Source organism: Chinchilla lanigera, unplaced genomic scaffold (genome assembly GCF_000276665.1).
Source record: "Chinchilla lanigera isolate Chin_1 unplaced genomic scaffold, ChiLan1.0 scaffold00068, whole genome shotgun sequence".
NCBI lineage: Eukaryota > Metazoa > Chordata > Mammalia > Rodentia > Chinchillidae > Chinchilla > Chinchilla lanigera.
In genome coordinates this window covers 7378108-7403247 of record NW_004955469.1, presented here as the reverse complement: position 1 = coordinate 7403247, position 25140 = coordinate 7378108, and the positions used below count along the sequence as shown (strand labels likewise).

At 52.4% G+C, this 25140-nt stretch overlaps 1 protein-coding gene and 1 long non-coding RNA gene across 12 annotated transcripts in view; one reads left to right on the top strand and one right to left on the bottom strand.

Annotated features, from left to right (window-relative positions):
• Nucleotides 1-471, top strand: part of Dtnb (dystrobrevin, beta) — a 368991-nt gene extending 368520 nt beyond the window's left edge. For all 10 annotated transcript variants that reach the window (XM_013522584.1, XM_013522593.1, XM_013522592.1 and 7 more), the window contains one exon: nt 171-471. The gene's annotated coding sequence lies outside the window, so the exon portion shown is untranslated. The remainder of the gene's footprint in view (nt 1-170) is intronic.
• A 99-nt stretch (nt 472-570) lies between these two features.
• LOC106150248 lies at nt 571-13776 on the bottom strand. 2 transcript variants are annotated; one of them, XR_001236963.1, is made up of 3 exons: nt 13730-13776; nt 11226-11290; nt 571-10172 (listed from the first exon to the last, which is right to left on the bottom strand). It is a non-coding gene; the product is annotated as an uncharacterized LOC106150248 (long non-coding RNA). The 2 variants fall into 2 exon arrangements; XR_001236962.1 differs by lacking the exon at nt 13730-13776 and adding an exon at nt 11689-12760.
• Nucleotides 13777-25140: the final 11364 nt, after the last annotated feature.

The following is a 25140-nucleotide window of genomic DNA, read 5'->3' as shown; positions in this document are numbered from 1 at the left end:
CAGGCCCATCAGAAGGGAGATGGCCCGCCCCTCAAGCCACCCTAGAGAAGGCTGAGTCTCCAGCAGCCCCTCCTTGTAGATCCAGATCGCAGATGGAGGCTCACAGCAGCTGTCAGCAGTGCCTGGAGCCCAGGGCACTGCCGTGACTAACGCTGAGCTGTCTTGTACAGGCACAGAGGATGTGGAGCAAGCTGGCACCAACACGATGAAGGCGGCGTCTTCCCCCAGAGGCACATTCCCAGTCATCTCTCAGCTGCACACCTGGACTGGCTTGCAGGCTGCTAGACCTCACTCCACTGCCAGGGAGCCAGGGAGCCAGTGAGCGGGAGGGACTGCCTGGAAGGGAGCCGTGGTGGGGTCTTCCCCTGCCTCCCCCTGCATGTCCTAGCATCTTCGTTACTCCCCTCGGGGCATGGTTTCATCTCCAAATCAGGAATTTAACCAGGTTGAAAGAAAAGAAAAAGCGCTAAACCCTGTGTGTCTGTGACCTGACGGGTGGGTCTCCTGGCGTCTGGCCAGAGCGTGGCACGCTGCCTAGCTCAGGGACACATGTTTCCTCCTTACCTTTGACCTTTAAAAACCAACAGGTCTTCTTCCGTTTATGCAAAGAAAGCTGCAGGCCTCCTCACTTCTACAGTCATTCACACCCTCTCCACCGCCACCATGCTAAAAATAGCCTCCTTCCTTTCCCTCAACTGGTGAAGCTTCCGGCTGTGCTGGGAGGAGGGGCGGGGCACTAGGGGGCTCCCCTGAGTGCTGCTCTGTAGCAGCCTGGGTCCTTGGGGTTCCTGCGACTGGGGCACACATGATCAAGTCCAAATCCCCGTGAGATTTTCATTTATTTTTTTCTGTTCCCTGGGCTCCGGGATGTTGTTTTTAGTCGAAGAGCTGCTATAAATATTTATAAAGGGCAGCGACAGGAATGAAGTGAGAAGCCCTGCCGCTGGCTCTCCCACACCCTCCACGCACCGCTGCAGACCTTCCCCTCTGAGGTGTGCAGGGCCACTGAGCTCCACATGGGGCCTCGCAGAGATAAAGAGTCCCTGGTGCCCTGGAAAAGGAGCAGACAGGGCAGCACAGAAGGCGGATGTTACAGCCTTGTCAGCCTGTCCCTTCTTGGTTACCCCATATCTGAGGGAGGTCAAGGCTGCAGTTGTGGAATACCTGAGTCCTAGGACCTGAGTGAGAAGGTGGATCTGGGTTGCTGCAGCTCTGTGAGGGCAAGAAAAGATGTTCACAACAGCCAACCTCTGTTCTGCTGTGGGAAGGGCAGTTCCAAGGAGCCTCTGGTAAACGCCCGGCCTCGTCCACAGGCAGAGAGGAGGAGCTGAGTACCTGGAGAGCCAGCGGGGGCTTGGGCAAACTAAAGAAGCTGTGGGAAAGGATCCCACGCGCATGGGAAGAGAGATCATAGCTTGGCTGGAGTGCCAGGGAGTACAAGGGTAAGCACAACCACCATCTGGAAAGTTCTGGGGGCTCTCAGTGCCCACCTGGGGGACTTAGGTGAGGTTAGGTAGCGCATGCGTCTTAGATGACACTGTTGGGTGACTGCTTCCCCCCCACACACACATTCTGACTCCTCACACTTTGTAACCTTTCCTTGAGAACAAGGCAGAATTGTCTCTTATTCTCACATAAGCTACTTCCTTCTTCCAGAACAAAAAGCACCAACAGCTCTTTGGTTTCCAAAGCAGCCAAGTGCTTGGAGCAGCTAGGTGTGCATGGCACACAGGCAATATCCCCTGGGCCCTGAGTGGCCACTGTGCATGTGGGGGCTCCCCTGGCTGCAGGGCCAGTGACGGTCTAGCATGCTCCCTTGCTCTCTGCCTGTCTCTGGGGTGAAATGTGTCCCCCAGAAGAGAGGCCACTGACGCTGACCAGCACCTGGAGGGTATCAATGGAGGAATGGAGAGGGCCACAGGGGTGACTGATGCCAGCATTCAGGACATGGTACATGCCTTTGGTGTATAAATTCTTGTTGACCATTTATTTCTTTTAGAGCTAACATAGCCACTGTCACATATTACTCCAGGGGGCCTGATGACTTGAGATCTGCTTTCAGAGCAAGATCCAATCAAAAGTTTGAAACTTGAGTCCCTTTCCTGAGTCCTGACCTGAAACAGGTGGTCATACTATCGCATGCACCTTCTTCTTAACCGCTGTGGCTATTTAGGGCCCCGGTTTAACCTAGGTAGAAAATCTTTTGGGAAGTATGCATTGTCTGCATCCCCAAGCCCCTGGGGAAATCCTGCTGTCCTGGACGACTGGGTTGTTGCTGGTTTATGGCTCTGAAGACCCCTGGAGAGGATCCAGATGCATCAGTAACAGCCATCCTGAGCTTCCATCTGTTTTCACAGCCACCTCATCTGGTTGTGCTTCATCCACTGGCAGACTTCTACACTGCTTCCTCCCTGCTCCTGGTGCCCCACAGACTCCGAAAGGCCCAGTTGCCATGACAATGCCTAGAGCCATCTGAATTTCTGCTGCACCTCCTAGAAGAGAAGAGCTTAGGAAGAGCCACTGGTGGATTTCAAGTCTAGGCTTGGGGGTCATATGCTTGGTTACAGCTGGAGTGTGGGAGGTCGGTGGCATGCCACCCTTGGGAAGATGCTCTATAGCTGCAAAGCACGTACCCCTGGACCTGTTCGCTGTGTATGGATCAGAAACTAAATGTGGCTTCCTACTTGGGGCTCTTAGGTAACATACTATCCCAGCTGTTCTCAAACTTGAGCATGCATCAGAGTCCCTTGGAGGGCTTGTTAAAATACAGGTAGCTTGGTCACACCTCCAGCATTTCTGAGTTAGTAGCTCTGGGCTGGAGCCAGAGAATTTGTAGTTCTAGCAAGCTCCCAGGTGCTCATGGTCTGAAGACACTGGGTGACCCACTGTACTACACCTCTGTAAGAGGGGAAATCTGTGTAGGAAGGCATCGCCAGCCAGGCAGAAAAAGGCCAGAATCAGTTCTCTTCCAGAGAAGGAAAAAGGGGAGCGGGGGTGACACTCCCCTTGGCCGTGAGCTCAGGGAATGTGTGCTGGGCCTGATGGCTACTGCACTGGGTTTCATCTTGGTCGCTAATCAGTGTACAGAGACCTCAGACATGAAGATGAGGGAACACAATGAAGGCCAGGCCCTTGAGTTATATAGACCAGTAGCAGAGGTTTCCAGTCACTGGGTGAGGCACTTAATCAGTCTGCAGTCTCAGTGGTAGAGGACAGTAATGGTCTACCTCAAGGGAGGGTAACAGGAAGGGGGCTTCACAGGGGGCACCTTAACCTCATTGGATCTTTTGTTCAACATGCTTCCCCCAAATGCAGATACCATCTTCCATACTAAACATTATTCAGACTCCATCTCCCAAAGGCATAATTCTGAGAGGGAGGGAGGGAAAACAGCTCTCTGCTGCAGGCCCACCTGATTCTGCATAGTAGGTCGAGATTCTGAGTCCTTCCTTGCACACTGTGCCCAGCCTGCGAAGGCAGGTCTTAGGGAGTGGTGGGCTTAGAGTCTCCTTGCAAAGAGGGTCTGCAAGCAGGGAGTGCATGGATACCATCTCCCCTCTGCCTCCTACTCTAAGGGGGGCAGCTGGAATGGCGCCATAGCACAAAAGAAATGGATACCAAATACGTTTACCAACTCCAGAAGGCACTATTAATTACCAGTTCTGTGACGCCTTGGATGGGTATTGAGTGCTTTCATTCTGAGAACCGGAGAGGCTGTTGGAAGCCCCAGCTTGACAGAGCCATGGAGAGCCTTTGAAGAAGCCAGCATTCTGGCATTTCTAAGGAGAATGGGAGAGGTGTAGCTATCATGTTAAGGATTCTGAATGAACATTTAAGTATGTGCTAGACATCAACCCGAGTTAAGATTGCAGCCTGGTCTGAATTTTGTGTCTGCATGTGAGCGATGGGCTTTGCAAAGCTGGACTGACCTTGGACTCCAGATGGTGCAAAATGAGGCCACTTCAGGGAAAGGAAAGGGCCTGGTCACAACTCTCTGGGGCTTTGGTCTCTGCTTATCTTTCATAATCAACTATTGCCTGAATCTACTGAAGCCCAGCAAAGGAGGTCAACCAGGTTACAGAGAACACTGCCAGATGTCGCCCTCCAGCCATGCTGTACTCATCAGAGTTCTTGGGCCTGTAGGGGGATGGCAGAAGGCAGTACATCCCACCTTGGGGCCTCTGCCTTGGATGTTTCAGCCACAGATGCTATGGTTTCCCTGAGAAGGACAAAGGCATTAGACTCAGCACCTGACCCTTGCACTGGATGGAGCATCCAGCCCACCAGGCCCAAAGGCCGTCTGTACACATGGACTTTTCCTTCTGGTCCCAGGTCTTGAGCCACACTGTCTCCATTGCCATGACTTGGTTCCAAGCCCTGAGTCTCTTTCCCTCCCCACCAGAAGAGCCATCCCTGCATACCAAGTATCCATTGCCTAAGAGAAAAGAATCCAGTCTGAGTCCTGGGTCTAAAGCCTCTAGACCTCCCTGCAGCTCCCTAAATCCCAGGCCTAGTGGTCACAGGCCCATTCCGTGTACTTCCCTCTCCCCCTGCCACCCCCACAGAGCAGGGCTGGCTCCTCCTCCTCCTCTGGGTATGATGAGTCCCAGGTCTCACTTCCTGGCTCACAAGCAGTGAAGAGCTATGCCTGATGAGGCGCCCCCTCCTCAGCCCTGGCCTTGTTGGGGGCTCAGGATGGGCTGGTCATTTGGAAAAGGGAAATGCCTGTGGGGCTGCTGAGAAGAATGGCCTGAGTCAGGGCTGGGTGACAAAGCTCTGGAACTTTTCCCAGGACAGGAGCCCAGCTCATGTTGGTAGTGAGGGAGCCAGTGGGACCCCAGTTCCTCCTCCCTGGGTCCCTCTCTTTCTCCCTGGCTGCTGGTGGGTGTTTGTCCTACTTTCCTCATTGCTAGGCAACCATCCTGGGTTCACCACTCCCAGCCTGCTTAGAGGTGGGGAACAAAGGCAAGGGGAATGCAGAGAACAGCAGGGTAACGGGGGACTGTGAGCTGAAGAACCAAGGGACAGGAAGGAAAGCGGACAAAAGGACTATGAGGAGAAGTGGAGCTGACAGCGGGAGGGAATGTTACACACTTGGGTGCTGGAGACTGCGGACTGCAGGTGAGACCAGGGAAAGGCAGACAAGAGGGGACAGGCTGGCCAGGAGGCAGCACTGAGATGGGGCCCTCCTTCTGCACCCTGGTGATTAGTTTCTTTGTCCTGTTGCTTCTTTAGCTCTGGATTTTATCCTAATTATAATTCCAGTTGGTTTCCACTGGAGCCCAGGTCATCTGAGCCTGGAGACCTGGCTGCACCACCTTCCTAGAATCCCAGGTGTGCAGGCCTTGGCCCAAAGGCTCTTATCTGCTCCACCCCTCCCTCCTGTGCACACCCCACCCTCACCCAGCCTGCTCAGGGCTCAGCTGTACCCACAGAGGGGCTGATGGGATTTCGAAGGTGCTGGTTCAAGGAGGCCGCTTATCTTCCTGCCTCAGCCATTGCGGGACAGTTGAGAGAATTAGATTGGGGTCACTGGGAGGTCTCTGGAGCCAAACTTTGCACACTATGAGGTTTAGAGTGGTGCAGGGAGGAGCCCTTGTTTAACATTTCTGTTTACCGAGGCCCCTACCCTGACCTGCCTATGGCTCCCACTCAGCTCCTCGCCTGTCTTTTCCTGGCCCCATTTTATGATGCAGTTTAGGTCTTTATTCCACTTCGTGTCCTGTTGAGGGGAGACAGCTCCCAGGACAAGGTCACTCTAGCTGTGTTGTGCACACAGCTCCCCTCAGCAAAGGCCTCCCCACTCAGCACACCGGGGCACACCCTGGGCAGGAACTGCTGGACTCAGGGGAACTTGGAGGCTCAGAAATTATGACAGTGCCAAACCTGCATGCCAGGAGAACACTGTCCAGGTGCTGTGGAAAGACAAAGAAAATGGAATTACCTGGGGGAGTCAGAGCACAGAGCTGCTTAAACATCCATGAGGGCCCAGGGGTGTAGCTCAGTGGTAGAGCATTTTCCCAGCCACTGGGTTGGATCTCTAGCACCAAAGCAGAAAAAATAATCTAGGAGGGAGCAATAAAGGAAAACACTAGAGGGCTGGGGATATAGCTCAGCAGCACAATGCCTGCCTGGCAAGTGCAAGGTCATGAGTTCGATTCCCAGTACCAAAAAAAAAAAAAAAAGAAAACACTAGAAAAGCTGTAAGAGAATCCCATACATGGTCAGCTGAGGCAGCTCTGCCAGTGTGTGTGCACTGGGCTCAATGCAGTCACTGGCTGGTGGGTTTCTTTGGGGCCTTTGCTGTGAAGAACAGGGAGCCAAGCACATGCCAAGTGCCTGTGCATGCCAGGCGTGCTTGCATATGTGATCTTATCTCCTGTCATCTGCTCCACAGATCTGCAGTGTAGGTTTATCAGTTCTCAGAGGGGCATGGCTCAGAGAGGTCAAGTGCCTTGCTTGAGGTGTTGCAGTCAGAAAGTCTCAGCCTCCTCTTGTCTGCTTGACTCTGACGTGACCCTGCTTCCCATGACCTCTGCCTCCAAACAGACCCTTCTATGCTTCCAGTCACTGTGGGCCCAACCTCTGCCTGCCACAATGGATGACTGCTTCCCCCTCCAGACATGAGCTCCATGAAACTAAACCCCGCAAGCAGCGAAGGGGGTAAAAATAGCCTTAGTGGGTCCATGTGGCTCTTACAAACACAGGTACTGGTCTACCCTGAGTCTCTACAACTGCACCATTAAACCTGTGGCCAGATTACCCCTGTGACCCATCATCTCTGGCCAGATGAGGTAAATGAAATGAGAAAGTGCCCAGGGATTTGGAGACAATGCGGTGAATCCAGACAAGCTGTCTCCAGAGGCATCTCCTAAGCACTGTGAGAAACTGCCTTGTCTTAGTGAATTTTCTGTTCCTCTAATAGAATACCTAAACTGGGAAATTTATAAAGGAAATTTTATTAAACTGTGGTTCCAAAGGCTAAAGTCCAAGATCAGGCAGCTCTATATAGGCCTCACACTGTGTCATAACATGGCGGAAAGCAGAAAAGCAAAGAGGTGGATGAAGGAGCAAAAGAAAGGGGCAGCCTTGCTGTGTAACAGCCTGTTCTTGCTGTAACTAACCCAGTCCCACGAGAACTGCATTAATCCCTCTTAGCAGTCTAATCACCTGTTAATGTTCCCAACACCTCTCCATGCTGTTACTCTGGAGACCACATTTTAACATGAGGCAAACTGTATTCAAACCAGAGCATGACTCAGTGGTTAACATATTAGTGAGTAGGATTTCTGAGCCTGGCACTCCCCTTAGTCCTTTCCATACATTAACTCCCATTAGCAGAAAAAGAGGAGACAGGGATTTCCGCTTTTGTTAAGCCAGTGGTCCTTTACTAAGCCACTCTGCCTCAGAGAAGCCTCACTCACATGGACCAGTATTAACTCTGAGGCCCTCATCCTGCACCTTAGCTTCATAGGGTTAGATAGCCCCTTAACCTGCTGGGGGGCCACCCATTCCACCTGTCACATTTAGCTTTGACCAAGGCCTGAAACTAAAGATACTTGCCTGCACCCCACCCAGATCTGTGAGAGGGTCAACAGAAATGTAATCATTAGCTCCACAATGAGGCTTTGATATTCCCGCTGCTACTTGAGGGTGGGGTGGGTCAGAGAGTCATGGAGCTTGCAAGTATGAAGATGGCATGGGGATGGCACGGGCCAAATATGCGTTCAGCCCAGTCGGCCTCACCACTCCACAAGGCATCCTCAGTCATGGTGCTGCTTCTAACTAGTTACCAGGACTTTCCCACCGCCCGACGGTGAGAGTCCTATCACCTGGCCCCTCACAGATGACATTCATCTTCCCAGAGGTGTGCTGTCCAGGGACTGACCTGAACTAATCTGGCATACAGGGGGGATCTCCCTTCTCCCTCGGCGGCTTTTAAGTCCCCCGAAACAGTGCTGAACAGGCACAACTTCGTTAAAATGAAAGGGGTTCTTGACTTGCTGTCCACACCTGGAGCGTGAGGTCCTGGGGACCAGCTGTGTGCAGTGCTGGCGTTGCCCTCCAGAGGCTGCAGCCTGAAGTGGAAGGCAGCAGGGTGCGGGTGTAAAACCAACTATACAAAGTGAGGCCTGCCAGTTACCAAACGAGAGGCACTGAAAAGTGCCCAGGGACCAGGAGCCCAGTTGTAAGGAGAATGGTAGCAAATTTTTGTTGTTGTTTTGAGATGGGGTCTCACTATGTAGTCCAGGCTGGCTTTGAACTACAATTGTATAGTCCAAGCTGGCCTCGGATCCTTCTGCCTCAGCCTCTGGAGTGCTGGGGTTACAGTCCTGCACTACCACGTCTGGCCCTGAAATGGTGCAAAATATGAAACAGCTACAACTGTGCTGTACTAGTACACAAACTCAGCCCCTCACTTTCTCATACACAGCCAGTCTGAGGCTGTTCTCAGAGTTCCAGTGAGTTCTTTTAACTGTTTCTTCCTCTTGCATGGTCTTATGTATGCCTGGTTCCTTTAGTGTCTTCATTTTCAAAAAAAATTTAAAAAGCTAAGCAAAGGAACTATTTTTGAAGCAAAACCTTCCTCCTGGGCTAGCACTTTGCTTCTCTGGCTCTTGCGTCTAAAGCAGCACTGTTCTCCCCAAAGCTTCCTCGGCCAGGCCCGAGGTCCCATTCAGGCGGGAGGCGTGGTGATGTGAGTGCGCCCAGCTGTTTCCAGTGGAGCCCCTCGAGCTGAAGCTGAGTCAACTGTGTTACCAAGTTCTCCAAAGGGTCAACCTTATTTTGAACTAGTGTGTCAAAACACAGTCAGCTCAGCTGCAACACATACAAAGCAAATACATACTCTTCGCAGATGTACTTTTAAATTACAAGGACAGAAAGCCACTGGAACACAGCTGACTGCTTCTCTAGGGGAGAAGGACAGGGTTCTACCGCATCCCCAGAGCAGGGGACAAAGCGAGAGCCTGCCTTTATGGTGGCCAAGCCTGGCCTGTGCCTGCAATGGCAAGGCCTGGGCAGCCCAGTGCAAGGCATCTCTTCACCTGCTGCCAGCTGCCCCTTGTCCCGGCCACCGCAGGCACCAGGCCAGGATTGGTGTCAGCCCAAGGGAGTGGGCAGCAGAGCTGAGATGTGATGCTGAAACTTGTGGGGTGGGGCTTCGCTGGTGACCCCACGCTGACACTGGCACTTCGTGTCCTGCCTCACTTCACAGGAAGGAGCACTTTGAGAGCCCAGGCCGGGTGGCAACCTGTCTGACTAAGAAATGGGTGCTGCTTACTGTTCAGGGTCACGGTGGAGGTAGAACAGAGGGTGGTGTACAAAGTCTTATTTTGTCTGGCCCTGAGTTTTTTAATTTAATGGGTTGCAAATGGTGAGATAGCAAAGATTTCGCAGCAAAATTCAGACTCACAGTTTTTCTGGGAAAGTGAGGCTGGCTGACTCTGCTGCTCTCGCACTCCACCTGTGGCAACTAATCTCAGATGCCCCAGCTCTCTTGTTGGCCAAGGCCATGTATCCCAGGACCGCTGCTCGGGGCCGGGACTATCCTTGTTCCTTGGGCATCTTTCATCTTCCGAGGCACTGCCAGGGGAATCCTCCCCAGGATGCAGCTCAGGTGGCCTCCCCTGACTCAGGGAACTGTGCTGAGACGACCGAACTTGCGGGGAGCCCAGGCTCAGACTCTTATGGAAACATCCACATCGCACCCCCTTTCACTGGGCCACTTCCACGCGGAGCCCGGGGAGATCTGCTGCTGAGTCAGAGCCGTCCCTCCTCCCAGTCAGCTGCGCCTGTGTCACTGTGCCATTCTGCCATCATCACGAAGGCAGGGGAACTCCAGCAGGGAAAGTCCGACAGGCAGTCACCAGTTTGCTCTCTGAATCTGCATAGTTACTGCACACAGGAGGCCTGCTGAGGACTGTTGGGGTGGTCTCGGGGAAGCAGGAGAACAGAGGTGGTTGTGGGAAAAACAAGCAACTGAGGAAGCCTGTGTAGTCACAGTCATGAGGTGACATCCTGGCCCCAGCCTGTTGTCTCCTTGAAGCATCTCTGCCTTAGGTCCCTCATTCACTGAACACGGCCCTGAGGAACCCCGCTGGACCCCGGAGCTTCTTAACAGCCTCCTCTGCCTCCTGGACCACTCTCGTGGCAGCAGATTCTTCGGCCTCCTTGAAACATGAAACATGGAACACTATGGTGACTGACATGAGTGCCTGAGGACACAATGACTTACTAAATAAATGCAAATACAATGTAGATTCGGTTTCTGCCAATTAACACTCAGGAAATGCTAAGGTAGTGTCTGAAAGAAGTTAACAATAGTAACACTTTTCTTTCTTCCATTACTGGGGATTGCACCTAGGGCCTCTAACTGAACTACATCCCCAGTCCACTGCATGGACTATCCCCTTTTATTATTTTATTTTACTTTGTTTTTGGTTTTTTGAGACAGGGTCTCATTATCTAGTTCAGGCTGGTCTCAAACTCACAGCAGTCCTCCTGCCTCAGCTCCCAAGTGCTATCCCTTTTTAAAATTTTGAGACAGGGTCTCACTAAATCATAGGTCGCCCAGGTTAGGCTCAGACTTACAATCCTCCTCTCAGCCTCCAAGACTGCTACACTACTTTTTTTTTTTTAACAGTTTTACTACTTAAAACCTACCATCACCTGCATTCCCTAAAGGGAGCCCTGTCTGCCCACCCAGCCCAAAGCTGAAGCTTCAGAGCTGCAGGCTGTCATGCAATGAGCCACCTGCCATCCCTGCACTCCTGCAGATCCAGCTCCTGCTTTAGGGCCCTCCCTGAGGGGAAGGGGACAGTCCCCAGGACACAGTGACCATCCCGTGAGCTAAAAGCCTTCCCAGGCATGCCCACATCTTGGAGCAGGGAAGGAGTGGTGGTGCACCCCCCATTTCAGCGTCTGGGAGGCTGAGGCAGGAAGATCAAAAGTTTGAGCCCAGCCAGGTGTGGTGGGGCACGCCTGTAATCTCAGTACTCAGGAGGCTGAGGTAGGAGGATAGTTGCGAGTTCGAGGACAGCCTGGGCTACAAAGTGAGCTCAAGGCCAGCTTGAACTGCATAGCGAGACCCTGTCTCAAAAAAAAAAAAAAAAAAAAAAAAGTTTGAGCACAGCCAAGTCAAAAAAATAAGAAAGGGCTATGGGTGTAGCTTAGTGTGAAGACCCTGAGCTCAATCTCCAGCACTGTAAATGAAAAACAAATACCTGTAGAAGAGCGAGCAGAGGTCTGAGCACTGCCAAGGCTGAATGGGCACAACCTGGGCCCGGAGCTGGAAACAAAAGTTGGTCTTAAAAGCTAATGACTGGAAAACTTCCTAACCAACAGGGTAGAAGCCGCCTTTTTTCTTTTTTGAGACAGGGTTTCACTATGGCCTTGAACTCGCAAAAATCCCCCTGCCTTAGCCTCCCAACTGCTGGGATTACAGGTGTGCACCACCATGCCCAGCTCAAAGCCACTTTTTAGCACAGTTAATGGATGTGTGGTTTAGGAGGATGCCAAAGGATGCTGATCACCTGTAGCAGAGACTTGGAAAGGCTGAGAAAGGAGGGTCAGGCAGCACCTAAGTGAGGGACCCAGGGCCTCTCCATGTACCCAGCTGCCTAGAAAGTCAGGGTGCAGATGGGCTGCAAGCCTGGGGCGGGAGGTCTGCCGCAGCTTTCCCAGTACCTCTCGTCCCGCCGTCCAGCACACTGTCTCCTGGGGTTATCTGCATGTGTCTCGTGTTCCAGCTGGTCCCCAAGTCATTTGGTCTTGCTGGGCGCCTTAGTCACCCTGGGTTTCCCCACAGTCTCCCCAGTCTACCCCCGCCTTCCTGTGAACCTGCACCGGGCAAGGCCCTTGCTGAGACTCCCCTTTGGGTGGTTTTTGCCCCGGCCTTCGCCACGCCCTCTTCCCGGCTCAGCCCGAGGCCTGGCTGGGGCCTGCTCCTGGGGAAGCCTTCCCTGGGCTCCCCGCCCAGGGGCCCTGCCTTCTGGCTGGCCTTGGGGTGCAGGGGGTAAAAACACAGGCTCTGGGGGAGACAAATCTGCATTTGATTCCTGGTGCTGCGCCTTTCAAGGCAGGAGGACCAAAAGTTCCAGCCCAGCCTGGGCCACTTAGTGACTTTGTGAGACCCTCTATGTCTCAAAAAAATTTTTTTTTTCCTGTCTCAAAATTTAAAAAAATAAAAAGGCTGGGCTTGTACCTCTGTACAAAGGCCCCAGTTGCAATCCCAGTTCTACAACAACAAAGACTGTGCTCTCAGACAGGTCCCAGACTTACTCTCTGCACCTATCAAATAAAGACAGTTCCAAACTAGGACTGTATAAAAGCAGGCCACGCACCTGGAGCAGCTCCAGACAGAGCGAATGAGCAGTAACTGTCCCACTCCCTCTCCCAGCAGCCTGACAGACACCATAGGCCAAGGTCACAGAGCCATAGGGCCAGACCCTTCCTGGCTCCTAGGCAAAGGTGCAGGGTTTCCCTGGGCCGCCTGGTGCCAACAGCTTGATACTCTTCCGTGAGTGGGGTGGCTTTTTCCAAACCTCTGAAACCTGGAGGTCTTGTCCCAAACTTTTCACAGGCCAAAGGGGCCCTCTCTTCACCAGGTATCCTGGGCTGTGTGCCGAGGGATCCTTCTCTACAGTTCAAGAAACATCTGCTACCCTCATCTGCTTAACAAATAGTTCTTTTAGTACTCATTTATTATTTATGCAGTACTGGGAATTGAACCCAGGGTGTTTACACTGAGCTACATTCCCAGCCTTTAAAAAATTTTTTGTTCTTTTTAACATGGTTTTGCTAAGTCCCTAAATTGCCCAGGCTGGGTGTAAACTCTGAGTCCTACTGCCTCAGCCTCCCAGAGCGCTGAGATTACAGGCTAACAAATTGGGGGCGGGGGCAAGGGGTTTGAGAAAGGGCAGTTCAGGCTGGCTTTGAACCCACTATATAACCCAGGCTGGCCTCCAACTCAACTCATGGCAATCCTCCTGCCTCAGCCTCCCAAGTGCTGGGATTACAGGCAAGTGTCACCCTGCCTGGCTAAGGCCAAATATTTCTTGAGCACCTACTATGCCAGGCACATTATAGGCCTTGAGAAAGCAGCAAAGGACGCGACAAACCCTTGGGAACTTTCATCGTGTGCATCGACTGATGATAAGCAAGAGGGTAACGCCAGAGGGCGGGAAACTCCTCTGGGGAGGAGCAGAGTCAGGAAGGCCTGGGAGGAGGGCAGTGTCCGAGCTCTGAGGCGTTCTGGGTCTCTGCCCTTGTGGAACAGTAGCTGGCAACTTTGTAGGTGAGCGGAGAACACGCGCAATTACCCTTGACAAGAAATTCCTCGGTGGGAATCGGGGCCGCTCGAGCCTCCGAGGCCGTGCCTCGCCGCCGGGCCTCCTTACTCTGCGAGCAGCCGGCCCGGCCTGCGCGCCCCTGCCCCCAGCCTGCGCCCCGGAGCCCACGCCTGGCGCTGTCGCCCTCGTCGGGTTCTCGCTGGTTTGCCAACCCTTCCTCGGCCACCTTCCCCAGCGACAAAGGCTTCGGTCCCGTCGCGCTCAGTCCTGCACGTGGCCGGCTGCTGCGCTCTCCGCACCACCGGGCACCGGCGAGCGGCCACTCCGGCCGCGCAGGGCACCCCGATCCAGCCTCTTCTCCCCTCCGCGGTCCTCACCCGGGAGCCCCTCGCCACTCCACCCAGGCCTCTGCGACCCGGGCCCTGGGGCGGCCTCACCGCAAGCTTCCTCGGGGCGCTGCTCTCCGCCGCCGGCCGCTTCCCGGCCGCAGGGTGGGGCAAGTCTCGCGCGTGCGCCCTGAGCCCCCGCTGCCCGCGAGCCCCGGCGGGCCGGCCGCCGACCGCGGGGGACGGGGTAGCCGCGCGGGGCGGACCCTGGGCGGAGCGCGCGAGATCGGAGAGCCGGCCTGGGGACCCTCAGCCTCAGCCGCCTCCTAGGGAAAAGGTCGATTTAGCCTAAACTGGTCCCACCAAAAATTTCCTCCTGGTGTGTGAATTTACGAGGTATCTTACGAATGTCTGAAAAGTGGCAAACTTATATACATAACTGTATTTTTAAAACTCTTAAATTAGGATTGTCTTTGTGCCCAGGGGATGTGCCACAGATGTTTTGTACTTTTTTCCCTGTGTCAGTCAGGTGAGCCAGGTCCTTACCTCCTCCTGCGTCCCAGTCTCGCTCAGGTACGGGGCGGGGCATCCCCACCCCACACCCGCGGGGAACGCGAAGAGAAAGCCAAACTGAGAGCAGCCAATCAGAACTCAGCACTTCTCAGGGCCCGCCTTCCTCCCCATGAGTGACAAACGCGCGCTCCGCTCGCGTCAGCGCCACCTGGAGGCGGAGGTGCGGAGGTGAGGGTTCGGGAAGAAGATCTTTTGCCCTGGCAGACCTGGGAGCTGCTGCCTGCCCTCCGCCTGGCCATCCACTCGAACCGCTGTGGGGTCTTCCCGGGAGGAACCTGGAGGCACTCACAGGCTCTTTTCCCCTCTGGTACTGTGGAATGAACTCACTCCCTTCGCATTAAACTACATCCCCATCCATTTTAAAAGATTTTGAGAGACAGTCTCCATAAATTGCTCAGGCGAGACTTGAATTTGGTGATCTTCCTGCCTCAGCCTCTCAGAGTGCTAGGATTATAGCCGTGTGCGACCACGCCTGGCATCAACAGCACTTTTCCACCTCCTATTCAGGTGACTTTCCCCACAGCTTTTCCCTGATTTGCATTGTGAACTATCACCTTAAAACCAAAATAATGGATTTGATGAGGAAAAGTAACACAATGAGGTTTTCAGTGCTCCGGCAGCATCTGTTTAGGGCCAGCCCCATCAAATACAGTGGGTGCCTGAGGTGAGGTAGAGGTGGGGTGATGCCCTCTTCCCCGGCCCCCAGTCAGTGGGGTGCCCCACCTGCCCCAGCCGAAGGCCCAGACACCCTACACTGCGAGGGGACCTCCAGGGCCTGACAGCCGGTACCCTCCAGCCCCTCTCTGAGGACTCCTGGCCGGGAGCATGTTGTAGTTTGGAGTCTTGCAAAGAGAAACAATATAGTACGGAACAATTATAAGATTATTTTATAATAATCTCCTAAAGAGGCATATACAAAGAGTGCAGGAAATCTGTCCACACACTAAAGACCAAGGAATCCAGCTGAGGGCCTGGATCCCACAGTAATGTCCTGCATGAGTCCTGCTGAAGACCTAGAGCCCACGACAATGCCTCATTCAGGCCTGTTTCACAGATCTGTGCTGGGAAGGCCCAAAGGTCAGTGATGGAAGCTAGAAAGTCTGTGCCAGCGGGATGAAGGATCTGTGCTAGCAGGCTGAGAGATCCGCACTGGAGCCAGGAAGCAACGCTCAAAGTAAGAAGCAGAGCTCCCCTGAAAAGTACTGCAGCCATCCTCAGCAACAGTGAGGTCCCGAGGTCCTCCAGTGACGAGGACAGCTGAGTTCCCATCAGGAAAGCCAACACGACAAGCTTCTCCAGGAGACTGAGCAGTGCACCATCTTCCCCTCCAGAGCCGGGAAGTGATCCTCAAAGTAAGAAGCAGAGCTCCCGAAAAGTGAACTGTAGCCATTCTCAGGGACAAAGAGGTCCCAAGCTCCTTTTCCAATGAGAACGGCCAAGTTCATCAGGAAAGCCAGCATGACAAGTTCCTCTAGCACAACAGCCCAAGAGAACCAGCAGAACCAGCAGCTCCCTAGCAGCTTCCCAACAGCCTCTAAACTTCTTCCTCTCCAGTTCTGCCTCTTACGCTGCCGGCAACGATCCTCAGGTGGGCCTCCCACACCCAGCGCCACGCTGGTTCGGTTCAGTTGGGGGTGACAAGTTGACCACCAGCCGTCAGTCCACCACAGAGCCCTCAGTCCTGCTGTTGCCTCCAGGAAGCGCACAGAGCTAAAATGACCACCATTCATGTCACACTCCTTGTCCCTAAGGTCAAAGGTGTAAGGAGCTGAGATTTTCCCAAAGGGTCACTCAGTGGTCTGCAGGAGGGAAGGCTGGTGCCTGATCCTTTCTCCAATCCCCTCTGCTTGGGAGAAGCAAGGTGCTCTGGGGGCCCCGCAACAGGAAAGGTTGGGGAAGGGGCATGCCAGGAAGAAGAGTTCTTTTTTTTTTTTTTTTTAACAGACATACAACATTTTACAACATATCACAAGCACAATACAGACAATACAGAGTTACAAACAAAGTGGTAGGGAATTAACAATGGTGGTTGTATTACATATTGATATCTTCAAAGTGGCTTCTCATGAAAACAGATATAGACATGCAATACTGGTCAACCAAGGACTCGTTGACAGTTTCTTTCAGCATAGAAATAGAAGACAGAAGAACAACCATGTTAACTATCCTGTATATACATACATACAAAATTTCTCCTTCTTTCCCTCTCCCCAGTACCTCACGTGCTCCCACATCCCAGAAGCCCTTTACTCTTCAGTAGTTTCCTATCATTTCACAGTGTAGGAAGAAGAGTTCTTGTTTCATTAAGCATTTGCTATGTGTTCCTTGTCACAGATTTCTAGCTGGACAGCAGTCTCCTCATGACTGTCCAATCTTGTTTTCAATTTTATTTTTTGAAACAAGGTCTTGCTATGTAGTTCAGGTTGGCCTTCTCCTGCCCGAGTGCTGGGCCTACGGGTGTGCACTTGCACACCCAGCCAGATATCTTGTTTTAAAAGTATGTTGATGAGGTCTGGGAAGTAGCTCAGCAGTACAGCCCTGCCTAGCATGTGTAAGGCCCTGAGTTCAATCTCCAACACCAAAAAGATAAAATATATCTTTATATTGATGTAACCTTACCGTCCCTTTAGGTTTTTTTTTTTTTTTACCAAGCAGGTAGCTCTGTTTCTCTTGTCCATGTCCCTCCTCATAAAAAGAGGGCCAGCCAGTGGGAAGAGTTCAGAAAGGCAAGGATGTGCCCCCAAATCACCTGAAAAGGAAAGGGTGGCTAGGCTTAGTACAGGTAGCAGCGTTGGGGCTGGGAGATCACTCTCCTCCTTCCACCTGAATGTGGACCACATCCCAGGGCCTCCTTGCAAGGTCCTAAGAGAAGCAGAAATAAAAATAACAATAACAAAAACCCTGGAAATGTCTAAAGCTCCAGGCTAAGCACACAGGGTTGATCATAACCTCTCTCCCACTTGAACCTCCTTAAAGGTTCATACATAAGGACTGCATCTCGTGTGTGATTCAATCAGAGCGCGTTCTGGGACAGACGTGTGTGGTACTCCTGAGGAGAGTCAGACCCTGTTAATCACTCCTGTCAGTCTTACCCAGGGACCCAATGAGAGGGGTAAAAGCTGTGTATATCTTTTAAAATCCGGAAAGCCTAATTTAACGCTTTTCTTCTGTCTGCACCACCTTTTTGATTCTGCTGGCGAGGACCTTCCCTAAGGACACCTTCCTGATACGTTAGTAAGTGTGGCAGCTGTTTCTTTTACCACTGGGTGTCCACTTGCAATTCTTTGCTTACCATATACAAGGATCTGGAATCTACCTCTTGGATCCAGGATCCATCGTGCGGCATCAGTAGCATCAGTCTGATTAGTGCTGGGGGCTCAGGAAAGCTGAACAGACCCAGGCCTCTGCCTGTGTGTGAGGAAGATACTGGGCTGAAAACTCCCAGGTGTTTGCATGGTCCAGGGAGGCTGTGCTGCTGGGACATCTACTGAGTCAGGGCTCAAGGCCTCTGTGGGTGGCTGTTACAGCTTATGTCTGGACCTCTCCCCAGTACCTCACGTGCTCCTAGGTGGGGCTTTTAGGGGTGACTGGATCATGGATGTGTGGTACCGGATTAGTCCATTGGTTGGCTTATAGCTGGGTGTGACGCTGGGAGGTGAAGTCTGGAAGGGTGTGTAAATACTTCCCTTCTCATCCCTTGATGGCTCCACTTCCTGCCTGCCATGGACTGTTTCCCTCCAAGATACCCTCTGCCATGCTGCCATGCTGCCCTGCTTTGGAGCCAGCTGACTATGCACTGAAACTACAGACTGTGAGCCAAAATAAACCTCTCCTCTAATAACTTGTGGGTGTTGGGTATTTTGTCCCAGCATTGAGAAAGTAACTAAGACAGCTGGCATGGTGGCACACGCTGTAATCCCAGCACTCAAGAGACTGAGGCAGGAGGATCACTGTGTGTTCGAGGCCAGCCTGAACTACACTATGAGACCCTATCTAAAAAACAAAACAAAAAAAAGTAACTACGACGGTGGCCTTGGACCCTCAGAGAGGACTTGTTTCTTGGGCACCCAAGTTAGCCGTAGTGGAGCAGCACACAATCCAGGACTCCACTTGCCACTCCCTGGGCCTGAGGCCCTAACCCCTGAGCCCTATGGCCCATGCTGGGGTACAGTGAGGCAGGTACTGAGAAGTAGGGAGTCACCCTTCCTACTCTGGTGCAACCTAACACCTGGCCCCCACCACCCCTCCTAGTCCCGAGTACGCAGGAACGTGCTAGCCTGTTTTGCTCAGGATCATGGCCCGGTTCTCCTTCCCTCCTCCCCTGAGCCTCATCGCCTCGCTCAGCTGCTTGCCTGCCCCGTTCCTGTCCCCACTCCTGACATCTCCCAGGGATACAAGGTACATTAGCTCCTGGATCCCTGCACTGGGCGTGGAAGGCCAGGCTCCAGTAGAGACCTCTGCTGTCTGGGCAGCAGCTTCCCCCAGTGTTCCTTGATTGGGGGCAGCTGGGATGCCATGGGGAGAGGGAGCTGGACGAGACCTGCCCAGGGGCAACAGGTGGGCTTCTCCTCCTCGGCCACCCTCAGACAAGCAAAGTGTCCTGGTCTCTCTGGAAACGTCTGTGGGGAGTCTAGCTCTGGCTTCAGCTCTGCCCCTGACTTTACCATGGAGAGGCCCCTTTGGGCTGAGGCAGCCTTGTCCACAAGCTGGACATCACGATGATGACAAGGCCAGGTGCCTGCATGTTGCGAGCTCTTCCACAGGGAGCTGGATCTGAAGGAGAATTTCCTGAATTCCTCTGTCCCCCTGTGGACAAGGGATGCAGAGAAGTGGAGGTGTCCGTTACCCATGGCAGCACTGGCAATGCGTGTGGGGTGTGTGCTGCACACTGGGGAGTGGCCCTGGACACTCAGCACCATTTCATTCAATTCTCCCAACAGCGCTCTGGGGCAGATGCCACCGCCCCACAGCCAGCGCTCAACTCATATCGGTGAGTGAACCCAAGCCAGGCACGCTTTCCCAGCTACGCAGAGGCCGGACCCTGCCTGGACCCTGTACCACACTGGACAGCCCGATGGGGGGAACCCACCCACTTGGGAGTTAACCTGGATTCACTGCCTGACCCCAGCCCACTTACCTTCTTTGGTCTTCCAGGCCTTTTGTGTGTGTGGGTGGGGGTGTTGTTTCTTGAGAGTCATTTTTATCATTCTGGGCTCTGATCTCAAGTTGAGTCAGAAAAGCAATGGAAAAAAGAAAGAGAGTCAGACCTAGAGTTGGGGGCCCGGGCCATGTTATGGGCCTCAGAATTTTCCTGCAGCCTTTGAGCGCCCCTACGTGAGGTCAGCCTTAGGAGGGTGGCAGGGAGTGGGTGACCAGCTCCTGCTTCAAAAATGAGTCAAGTGGAGGAAAACTACACTTCAAGGTCAGAGAGCAATTTAGAGGGAGAGGCAGGGCTGCAATCCAGGTCTCCCAGTGCTGAGACCCAGTTCCCTGGGCTCAGGCCCCAGCACGGGGCGGAAGAAAAGGGAGCCTGGCAGGCTGTGCCCTTCCCAGGGCCAGAGGGGCGCAGGTGTTGGCCCGCCTTTGGCTCCTTCCGGAGGCTGCCGAACAACTCAGCCCTGAGCCTTCCCTTCTCCAAGCCTGCCTCGGTGGGGTGGGGTGGGGTGGGGTGGTCACTCTTAGCCAGTTCATCCACCCTCTGCTACTGTGCGGGCCCTTGTGGTTGCCCAGGACCTGATACTCCTGGGTCATCTCCCATCCTTGGTCTCCTGCTCAGCAGCCTGAGCCCAAGGGTAACCTCCATACCCGTGGCCACAAGGCCCGCCCTCTTCACAGGTTCCAGAGACATCTTTCTTTGGAGGGGGTAGAGTATCCCAGATACTAGATGCCTCTTGTCCCAAAGGGTACGTCAACAAATAGTTACGTTTCTTACCGAGTGCCTTTGTGCACAACTGTAATCCCAGTTTTTGAGAGGCTGAGGTAGGAGGACTGCAAGCTCTAAGCCAGCCTGGACAATTTAGCAAGATCCTGTCTCAAAACTAAAATCAAAAAAGGTTGGGGATGTAGCTCAGTGGCAAGGTGCCCTTGGATTTGACCCTGAGTCAAACAAACAAATAAATAAGTACTTCTAGTTCTTGCACCCAGCATGTGGGTTAAACTCTGTACCTGCTCGCCTGCCCCATGCACCACCCCAATACACCCATGTCTGTCCCAGTCCCAGCCCTCGGGGTTCTTCTTCATTCCCGGCCCTTGAGTGCCCCCAGAAGTGCTCCCTGGGGAAGGGGTACCAGGTCCTGGGGGTGGGCTCCCCAGTGGCCCTTCTCTGCACATCCCTGTCCGTCTGTCCCTCTGGGCTAGCGTTCTGTAGCTACAGGGGGATGGGAGAAGTAGCCCTGGGTGTGGACTTGTCAGTGGGAGAGCCCCTGGGAAGACGGCCTCCCTTCCAGGATGGGACCAGGGCTGTGGCCTCTGGGGAAATGTTGGTGGCATTGGTCTCCTTCTTTCCATGCCCCAAAGAGGTTCCCGGCCTCAGTGACAGAACCAGGTGATAGGATAAGAGGGAAAGGTGGGTGCTAACCCATTTCTGCAGCTAGTGATTTCTTTCTTTTTGCAGTGCTGGGGTTGGACCCCAGGCCTGCCACACACTAGGCAAGGGCATGCCCACTGAGCTGCACCCAGCCCTCAAAACTACTTACTACTGCAGGGCAGGTGCAGGGGCTGAGCTGGGCCTCCTGGGCATCCGTACAGATCCTGAGCAAACGAGTGTCTTCCTGAGGTCCTGAGGGCAGCTGGCACTTGAGCATCATACTTGTCCCCTCCACTCTGTCCTCTGTCCCTCACACTCCCAACACTGTTCTCTCACAGGGCCACCTGGGGGAGTCATGGGTCAAATCCAGCCATACTGTCTACTCCCTTTGGAGGGCAGCTTCTCTGATGCTGATACCTGGACCCTTGTGCAGCCTTCTCCTGACTGTGGCTGGTCTTGGTGACTCGCTGCTAAAGAGAAGATGGCAAATGCTTGAGATTTGGGTAGAAGGCGATCTCTTCACCTCATTCCACTGTCCGGTTTTGGCCTGTTCCCTGGCTCTAATGAAACCAGCTGCCATCTGTGCGCTGCCCCATGGAGAGGCCCGCTAGGCAAGGAACTAAGGGTGGCCTCTGGCCAACAGTCAGCATTAAACAGAAGCCCCCATCCAAAACCTTCGAGGAACTCAATCCTGTCGACACCCACCACACGAGGGAGCTCAGAACTGGATCTTTCCCCAACCCCGAGATGGTATAGCCAAACACCCTGACTGCAGCCTGTGGGAGACTGGAGCCAGAGGGCACTGCCAGGCTACCTACAGATTCTCTACATACACATGCTGTGAGAAATGTCTAAGCCACTAAGACTTGGGTCAATTTGTTATGCAGCTATAGCTACCAAGTACACTTCTTTCTCTACCCCATTGCCTTGAAAATGCCAAGTCGCAGAGTCCTCTTTGACCTTGGTTCTTGCCTTGCCTCGCTGACCCTCCTTCTCTTTCCATCATCTCTTCCCACCCCCAAAGTGCTGTCTCCCAGCACCTCTGATCCCCATGCTTCCTAGAGCTGTTCCTTCATGGCTCAGGAATGAGGAGGCAGCTTTCTCCCATCCTGCCAACTCCTCTGTGCTCAGCCCCACTGCTCCTGACAAATATTCCCTCTGGATGCTCCTCTGACCACCCGATTCAGTTTTGTATCCCTTCCTGGCATCTTTGTTTTCCATCAGCAATAGATCTTTCCTACAGAAGGAGACTTAGAACTTCCCTGAGCCCTTCACCAATGCCAGCCACAGGTCTGCGGGCCTCCTCTAATTCTGACTCAACCCCCTTAAGTGACTTCAAGACATCAGGCCATCAGTCACTGCCAAACCTCCATAGTTTCCATTTCTCACCTACAGCCTTATGTGACTCCAGCCAATGGGCCACGCCTTGAATGCTGGTTCCACCTTCCTCTGCCTGTGAGTTATTTCACCTCCCTGGCCCTTGATTTCTAACCCTAGAAACTGGAAAATAGTTTAAAATTAGAGTCGCTCCAGAGGTCCTTCAACAGGTGAATGTTTAAAGTATGGCACATCCATCCCATGGAGTACTACTCAGCAATTAAAAGGATGAATTCTTGACAAAGATCTGGGTGAATCTCCAGAGAGAATTATGTTGAATGAAAAAAGCCAATCCCAAAAGTTACATACTACATGATTCCATTTATGGAACAGTATTGTGACAGTATTGAAATGACAAGTTTACAGACATGGAGGACAGATCAGTGCTGCTCAGGATTAAGGGAAGGGCTGGAGTGGCTGTGAAGGTGCAGCATGAGGAATCACTTGCTGATGAAAGTGTTTCAGTGTCCATGTCTTGGTTGTGATCTACATTTAAATTTTGTAAGGTGTTCTTGTTGGGGACTCTGGGTAAGGGATACATGGTATCTCTGTAGGAGTTCTTACAATTGCACGTGAATCTAAAATTATCTCACAATAAAATGTTCATTTTTTTAAATGACCTCCTTGACTGAATCACATTGCCTAATGTATGAACATGAATGAAAAAAACCACCATTTCTAACCCACTGCAATGTTCCCAGCTGCAGTGGAGGAGCCCAGCCCACCGCAGCTTTCTCCTGCACGCTGGACAGAAGGACGCATCTAGGAATGCAAAGCGAAGTCCCTGAGCTCCTAATGCTTGGTGTGGGTTAAACGCAATCTGGACCGGTAAGTAGCTCCTTTCTCTTCCCTCTGGAGGGAAAGCTGGCCGGGCTGCAGATCTGCTCTGACAGCCTTCTCACCTAGCTCACTTCTTGATTGAGCTCCACAGTTCAGTGCTGTTCTGGATGCAGTGGAATGACACCCAGGCAAACACAGTCTGTGAAGCTTGTTGGCCCCATGCTAGGCACAGAATGCAAATGTGCAAGGGTAACTTCTGCCTTACCTCACAGTCAAGTCAGCCCCTGCAGTTTATATACACAAATCTATTTTCTGTTTGTTTTTTGAGGCAGGGCCTTACTATGTAGTTCAAGCTGGCCTTGAACACACTGTGTAGTCCAGGCTGGCCTTAAATTCAAGGGGATCCTCCTGCCTCAGCCTCCTGAGTCCAGGTTTGTTCCACCATGCCTGGCTCTCTCAATTTATACAGACAAAGGTCATAAAGTTGGATGTGGTGACACATACCTATAACCCCTTTTACTTAGGAGACTGAGCCAGGAGAATGAGTTTGATACTAGCCTAGTGAGTTCAAGGCCACTGGGACTACATATTGAGAACTTGTCAAAAAAAAGAAAGGAAAAAAAGCCAAGCATGGTGGCACATACGTGTAATCCTAGCACCCCAGCACTCAGAGGCTGAAGCAGGAGGACTGCAAATTTGAGCCTAGTGTCTTTGTTACTTTTCTCTCTCATTGCTGAGACAAAATACTCAACACCCAAAATTAAGGAAGGAAAGGTTTATTTAGCTTACAATTTGTGGTTTCAGTTCATAAGTGGTACACAGCAGAGGGCAACAGTTCATGGCAGCAGAAGACAGAAAAAGCAGCAAGAGCAAAAAGGAAGGAGCAGTAGAGAGCAAGTCTCTTTCCCTTCCTTATACTGTATGCAAGCTACCAGCCCCAGGGCAGGTGCAGCGCTCACACCCATAATCCTAGCATTAGACCGTGAATCAATCTTAAACTCTAGAAGCCTGCCCCATGACTGCATGAGGCTTTGGGGGGACATCTAAACACAAACATAACTTTCTGCCCCTGGCCCCTCAAAGACTTATGCACATTCCTTTATGCAAAAGGCATTTTAGTGCATCTCTAAGAGTTGCCAAAGTCCTAACAGTTTTAGCATTGCTGAAAAGTCCAAGTCTCAAGTCCCCTCTGAGATGTAAGGCAAACTCTTAGCTGTGAGCCCCTGTGCAAATGAAAAGTTAAACATTTACGACACTTAATGGTATAAGATTGACATTACCATTGCAAAAGGTACAAACAGGGGAATACAAAGCATTAGGACCAAAGCAAGTCCAAAATGCAGCAGGACAAGCATTAAATCCTATAGGTCCACATGCAACATCCAAGGCAATCTGTGGCAAATTATGAGCTCCATTTGGCTCTTGTGACTCCACCCTCATGGCACTTCTGGTGGCTATAGTTCCCAGGACTTCTCTTAGGCTTACTTTGCTCAGTCCTTGCAGCTTTCCTTAGATGATCCATGTTCCTGGCTTTTCCAACCTTCTGGGGTCTCCACCGCACTTTTGGCTTCTCATTCACAGATTCACACACTGCCCTCTCAGGGGCACACTACCTGGCCTCCCAGGAATTCTTCTTTCTTTCTTTCTTTCTTTTTTTTTTTTTTTTTTGGTCTTTTTGAGACAGGGTCTCACTATGCAGGTTAGGCTGGCCTTGAGCTCACTTTGTAGCCCAGGCCAGGCCTTCTTCTAAAATCTGGGTGGAAGCCTTTGTAACCTCAGAACTCTTACATACTGCATGTGCCTAAAACCAGCACCACATGGATGGTACCAAGGTCCGCTGCCCCCTGGAGCAGTAGCCAGGCTTTCCTCTCTGGGTCACTGGGTGCTCTGAATCCAATTCTGAGGAAAAAATTTTCTGTGCTGCCACCATTCTGGAACCTGATGCAACTGCTGCTGCCATTATGGAACATGGCACTCGGTGGCTTTCTCCTCAAAGCAAAGTCTTTCACCTTTGCAGTTTTGAGGCTGTAAAGGGTGGAGACTTGCTGCTTTTTTTGATGCCCTCAGGCTACCTTTTCAATTCTCTTGTCCCTCCTCTGCAATCAAGATCTCCTCTGCTCCGTCTTTATAGTCTACAACTTTATTGGAGTTTCCTTTATGGCCAAATTCACAATATTTTAAATCATGCTGCTGGGCTCTTTGCTCTTGATTCTCAACATAAATCTGTCTAAAAGCCCCCAACAATAGCTATGTCACAGCCTCAACA